Raw genomic sequence first — 5877 nt, 5'->3', positions numbered from 1 at the left:
ATGCCCACCACAGCAGTACTCGTTCTTGAGCAACGATTATAACACTTTTAGCTGCTATTTCAGACCTGCGAGGAGTAACAGCTGTAGCAATGCATTCATATTCTTCCTATCGCGCTCGGGCTCCTCGAGGGATTTGATCACAAGGGCAGCGGCACTAATTGCTCCCTTACTTCTAGTCCAACTCCAATTCAGAGTCACCATTGAGCGAGCCACCCGTAAACTCCACTAGATGGTAGACATGAAGCTGAGTGATGCATGTTTTGCACCCACGATGAAGATGGAATGCTGATAAAGAAAGGGCAACAAGAATATGAGGAGGTGGTTTTTGTTCATTTAACAGGAGGGGAAGTTGGAGATGCCTCTTCATTGGCACCCAAGATCGGGCCTCTGAGCTTGTCACCCAAGAAGGTAGTGGAGGACATTGCCAAGAACTAGAAGGGCCTGTGCATTATTGTCAAGCTCATTGTCCAGAATTGTCAAGTCAAGGTCGCTGTCGTCCCTTCCACTATCTGTGAGGGATCCAATTTGGACGGCATCTCTACTGGTTTCCTCTCCTTTCTTTCTGTTGCTTCTGCTTCTGCTCTTGCAACCTTGCGTTGCCCTCACTCACTTGACGATCTCTCTCTCTCTCTCTCTCTCTCTCTCTCTCTCTCTCTCTCTCTCTCTCTCTCTTCTCTCTCTCTCTCTCTCTCTCTCTCTCTCTCTCTCTCTCTCTCTTTCTTTTTTTTTTGTCTATCTGAACGAGTGGAAACCTCACAAATTAAAAAGTGTCATCTTTGCACTCTTACATCTGCAAGAACATGCCATCATAGCCCACAATAAGCATGAAACATTTCAGTTGTATGTATGCAGCACCCCCCAACCTCATAAGGCACGACAAAGCAAAAGGTTGCAAGAGTGCATTGACCTATCTTTTTTTGAAACCATACTTCTTATGTTCATAGAACAAATCAGTTTTGGCACTGCCAAGGTTCAAAATTTTGGGGCAACCATCTCTATCCTTGTCCTGTTGGGTGCACTCTTTGCAGTAGTAAGCATAAGAAATGCTGGCACCTCCGCAGATGATGCAGCGCCCTTGGAAGGAGCCATAATTGCACTCATCGCACACTCAAACCAGAGTACAGGGGTGCACGTATGAATCGCAAATCACGCACGGACTCCCATGTCTGCTGCTGAGAGAGGAGGGAAAGGATGGAGGCAGTAGTCTGCCTATGGGGTTGAGGATATTTGAAGAAGCGCTGCTTGCAAGGGAGAGCACTCGGCAATTGAGTTTTCTTCGTGAGCAAGGACTTGATGGTGACGTCACGAACACGGGACATTGCAGAGTTGGTTGGGCTCTGCGATAGCGAGTAATGGTGGGACCCAGACAGCACAGTGCCCCTACGGCCAGACATTCCCGGGCTTCCCCTTCGCGTGCTTCAGTGATGGCCGCCTGCTCGTCGACCTCTTGGGTAGGTTGCCCTTGCGCTTCTTGCAGAGTCTCCCTTTGCCATGGTTGCTCGTGAGTGCCCGTTTGCCCCACGTATGCTGAGCGAGAGTCTCTCTCTCTCTCTCTCTCTCTGTCTCTCTAAAAAAAACTCAATTGAGTTTTTTTCTTAGCAAAGTATTCAATAGTCAGACGTAGCGTTTGAGTCTGCCATAGTTGTACTACAATGGCGAGCTCTTCTTATGTGGGTAGCAACAAGGGTTTGGCACTGCTGCTTCTTGCCATGCTTTTGGTGATGCGAGTGGTGAGCCTCGCGACCGCAGTAGTAGCGATGAAGAGAGCCTGCTTTCGGCCTACAGCGGCCCTTGGAGTTGGCCTCACCAGACACTCAGGGATGCCAAGAAGATAGCTATAACCCAGCGATGGCAGACCCGTATGAATTCCTTGTGAGTGAAAGCAAAGTAAGTTCATCTCAGGAGGACGTTTTAAAGCGCATTCCTGGCTGGGAAGAGAAGGGAGCGCCTGCTTTGTCGCCATCGCAGGAAGGTCAAACTCTTTCTAGGCTCTGCGGCACCTCTGGCAGCCGGTGGGGACAAGGGCCACGTACCTATGGCGACAAGGGCATGGCGGTCAAGGTGGCAAGGGCGGCTATAACAACGGCCATGGAGGCAACCAGGGCAAGGGCCATGGCGGCAGCTCCGATAAGGGGCATGGTGGTCATGGTGGCCACGTCCCGCATGGCTAGCTCGCTAGCTTCCAACTATAAGCACTGGCTAGTCCTCTCTTGTATCTAAATTGCCAGGTCTCTTTAACACGGTTGCGAGCTTGCGCTGCAGGTGATGGGCTAATAATAAGGGACTTCATATTGGCGGTTGAGTAGATTGTTCTCTCTCTCTCTCTCTTTGTTTAGTGATATCCTTGGCTTATTCTTCAAGTGCTGTGAAGCATAATGCAAGTTTAATGTCTTATCATGTCAACCTAGGGTAATGTCTTATCATGTCCGAGTGCTCTCTCACAATCCAAGTTTAATGTCTTATCAGCAAGTTTAATGTCTTGTCATGTCAACATAGGGTAATGTCTTATCATGTTAACTGCTCTCTCACAATGCAAGTTTAGTGTCTTATCATGTCAACATAGGGTTCCCTTATGCTGCACAACACTTGAAATTGGTGTTTAATCACAATAAGCCAAAGATATCACTAAACAAAGAGAGAGAGAGAGAGAGAGAGAGAGAGAGAGAGAGAGAGAGAGATCTTCATGACGAAGAGGAAGTAGAAGCAGTTGCGGCATAAGTAGTCATGATGGTCAAGCGTCGCAACGGTGGGCGTAACAAACATGGAAGAGGCAACACCAACCCCATCAGGTGCTCCAATTGTGGGTGATGTGTGCCCAAGGACAAGGCTGTCAAGCGGTTTCTTGTAAGGAACATTGTTGAACAAGGTGCTCTGTGAGATGTGCATGATGCTTTTGTTTATGATGGGTATGCACTTTCCAAGATTTACGCTAATATGCAGTACTGCGTTTCATGCACCATTCAGTCTCACGTTGTCCGTGTGAGATCCCGCACAAAGAGGAGAGTTTGGGAGCCACCACAGAGGTTTAGATGCAAGGAGGATATGCAGAACCACAATCAACGTACCAATGTTCCAGGTGCTGTTAGGAAGTGAAGAGGTGTCTAATTAGTGCGTAAGCCACGAGAGGAAGAAGGCTCATGAATTTTGACTTCTATCATAGAACTCTTAAAAGACACATGCTACAAGCATTGCCATCAATAAGATGGACGTTGAGGGACTTTTGAGTCTTTTGGACGGGCTTGTATCTGATGTTTTTGAAATGTCTTTCTAAAGTTTTTTCCGAGAGAGAGAGAGAGAGAGAGAGAGAGAGAGAGAGAGAGAGAGAGAGAGAGAGAGCCTGACTTGCTTCTGAGACTCTGAGAGTGTGTGACAGAGAGAAGCCCTACGAGTGAACAAGAGACATGACACTGAAAATTCACTAAACTCGGGCGCTGAGAGTGAGTGACCACTGCTCGAAAAAAACTTTTTTCCAAAAACTTGTCAAACCTACATGTTAGAAACAATAGAGGTAAACTCACTAAATGTGAAGGTTTTTATACCAATTTACACTTTTTTTTTTCAAAATTTGGAGGTTTTCTCACCTTCACCTATAAAATTTAGAGGTAAATCTCAAAATTTGTAGGTGGGGTTACACTAAACCTAGGTTTTTCGAGCATTGTGAGTGACTTATAGAGGCGGCGCTGAGTCTGAGAGGAGAAGGAGAGAGAGAGAGAGAGAGAGAGAGAGAGAGAGAGAGAGAGAGAGAGAGAGAGAGAGTAATTGGCTAGATTGGTTGAGAGCATGCACACCCCTTCCATGTAGAGCTCACTGCTCAGTGGCGCAGTCATGCCTACTTTTGTGGAACTCTAGAAGAAGGTGGAGGTAGGGATTGTTGAACAAGGGTATCGGCGCATCAAAGTCATTTTTGATGCACGACCAGAAAGGCTGGTGTTTCAAAAAAGATTCCTCAGTTGTGATCCCGCAACTGTGAAAGACCAACCTCATTCTCTCTCTCTCTCTCTCTCTCTCTCTCTCTCCTCTCTCTCTCTCTCTCTCACACACACACACACACACACACACACACACACACACACCCAAACTCTTCATCTTTGTTCTCATTGAAAAATGGGGCCGAGGTGATTGTGAAGGCATTGCATAAGAGGTGATTTCCAAGTTGTTGCATGCAAGTGGTGATTATCATTCATGTTGACAGTACCTTATGATGTTCATCACCTCTCCCACCCTTGTCGACAGAGTCCTCATGATTGGGGCCTCCTCTTTTGCAACTCACCATGCAAACTCTAAGAGTGTCCGTAGTTCATGAAAACGATTATTTTCAAGTATGTGATGTGAGGGATATTTTCCTTTTTCTCTTCGTTTCTCAAGTGTCATGATTATACGCTGAAATATATTTTTTGCGAGCTAGACAAAATGGAGTCAGTCATTCAAAAAAAATTATCTCCAATTTCAATAAGGTACAATCTAGCACCAAAGATTGCAAATACACATTGTTCATATTGGCTCCAACCTACCAATACGATCTACCAAATCTACTTCTTCTATAACTTCCTTAGAAGCACTTGCCATAATAATATGTATTGAGAAACCCTCCTCCCCCCTCCACAACATTGTCCGCGCGCGCGCACACACACACACACACACACACACACACATTTTTATTTGTCCAAGCATCTACCATGGCTTTAATATTGATGACCACAAGGTGTGATTCAGAGGAGGGAGCATAACCTTGGATAATCAAGGAGTTAATATAAGGGTGGATGATTTAATTCTCCATAAGGAATGCTCTAGATGTTTAGAGACAATGATAGATAGATTGTAATATGTAATCTGATGCTCAATGTTTCTATTATAATTTAAGTTCTATGAACCTTGTGGGGTTTTGCTTCTTTTTTATGATTTCTCAAAAAGGTTTGCTTGGAGTTTAAAATTTCTCATTCTGCACTCAACCATGGCTAGACACATAACCATTTATGGACGACAATGTGGCCACAAGATTGTTCTTATGTTTGACGATAGGATCTATGAACTTTCTATATTTTTTATGATACAACGTTATGAAATAATAATGCATTCAATTTGCATCCATTAACTCTAATGTCAGAGCAGGTGAAGATAAAGGCTATTGAACTTGCTAGTGGTGAACAAATCTTGCTTCTCAATCATGGCCAATGTCAATTCTAGAAGGTTCGAATTGCTATTGAAAGCACACAAGGCATTCAATTGAAGGACACATTAGTAATAGTTCGATGGTCCCTCCATATTAGCTGGTATACTACATGCAATGCCTTCACACAAAGCAACCTACACGTGGCACTCAAGCAAGCAAAGGATATCATTCAAGTTCAAGAGCTACCTATGCATTATGATAGACATGTGGCATTTGAGTTACCATCTTTTGATCTATTTGTGCACGAACTTATCAAAATTGCAACATGTGAATTTACCATGGAGAATAAGTTTGCACAATAGAGTTTTGGAATATGCTCATCAAGATGGTTCCGAAGCAAGGATATGACTATGTATCAATGTGTGTGTGAACACATTAAAGGAAGAGTATGGCTCTTTTGTTCGAAACTATTTGAGATGCAACATGGTTACTTTGCTACACTATACTCTATAGAGTGACTATTGAGATCTTGATCTAATCTTTTTCATTGCTTATGCTCGCTCGGTTTCTTGTCTGCTCGAAAGTACTTACTCGGGGATTGGGATTCCTCTCTCGTGAGAAGCTTGAAGCTTTCCGCAAAGCTTTGGGCTTACTCCCCTTTGTGGACTGATCATGTCCTCAGGGCATGGCACTTCCCTTTACTCATGTGCCAGCTCTCGTCCACCGCATCACTCCAGGGGGGATTTGTTACCATATACATGTGGTAG

The 5877-nt window shown here is 44.7% G+C and overlaps 2 pseudogenes; one reads left to right on the top strand and one right to left on the bottom strand.

Moving 5' to 3' along the window:
• Nucleotides 1-907: 907 nt before the first annotated feature.
• Nucleotides 908-1640, bottom strand: LOC147442457 (uncharacterized; annotated as a pseudogene).
• A 12-nt stretch (nucleotides 1641-1652) lies between these two features.
• LOC147442456 (uncharacterized) lies at nucleotides 1653-2171 on the top strand (annotated as a pseudogene).
• Nucleotides 2172-5877: the final 3706 nt, after the last annotated feature.

The sequence above is a fragment of the Adiantum capillus-veneris genome, chromosome 14 (assembly GCF_014529385.1).
Source record: "Adiantum capillus-veneris isolate H3 chromosome 14, ASM1452938v2, whole genome shotgun sequence".
Lineage (NCBI taxonomy): Eukaryota > Viridiplantae > Streptophyta > Polypodiopsida > Polypodiales > Pteridaceae > Adiantum > Adiantum capillus-veneris.
This window is presented reverse-complemented; position numbering and strand designations above follow the sequence as displayed.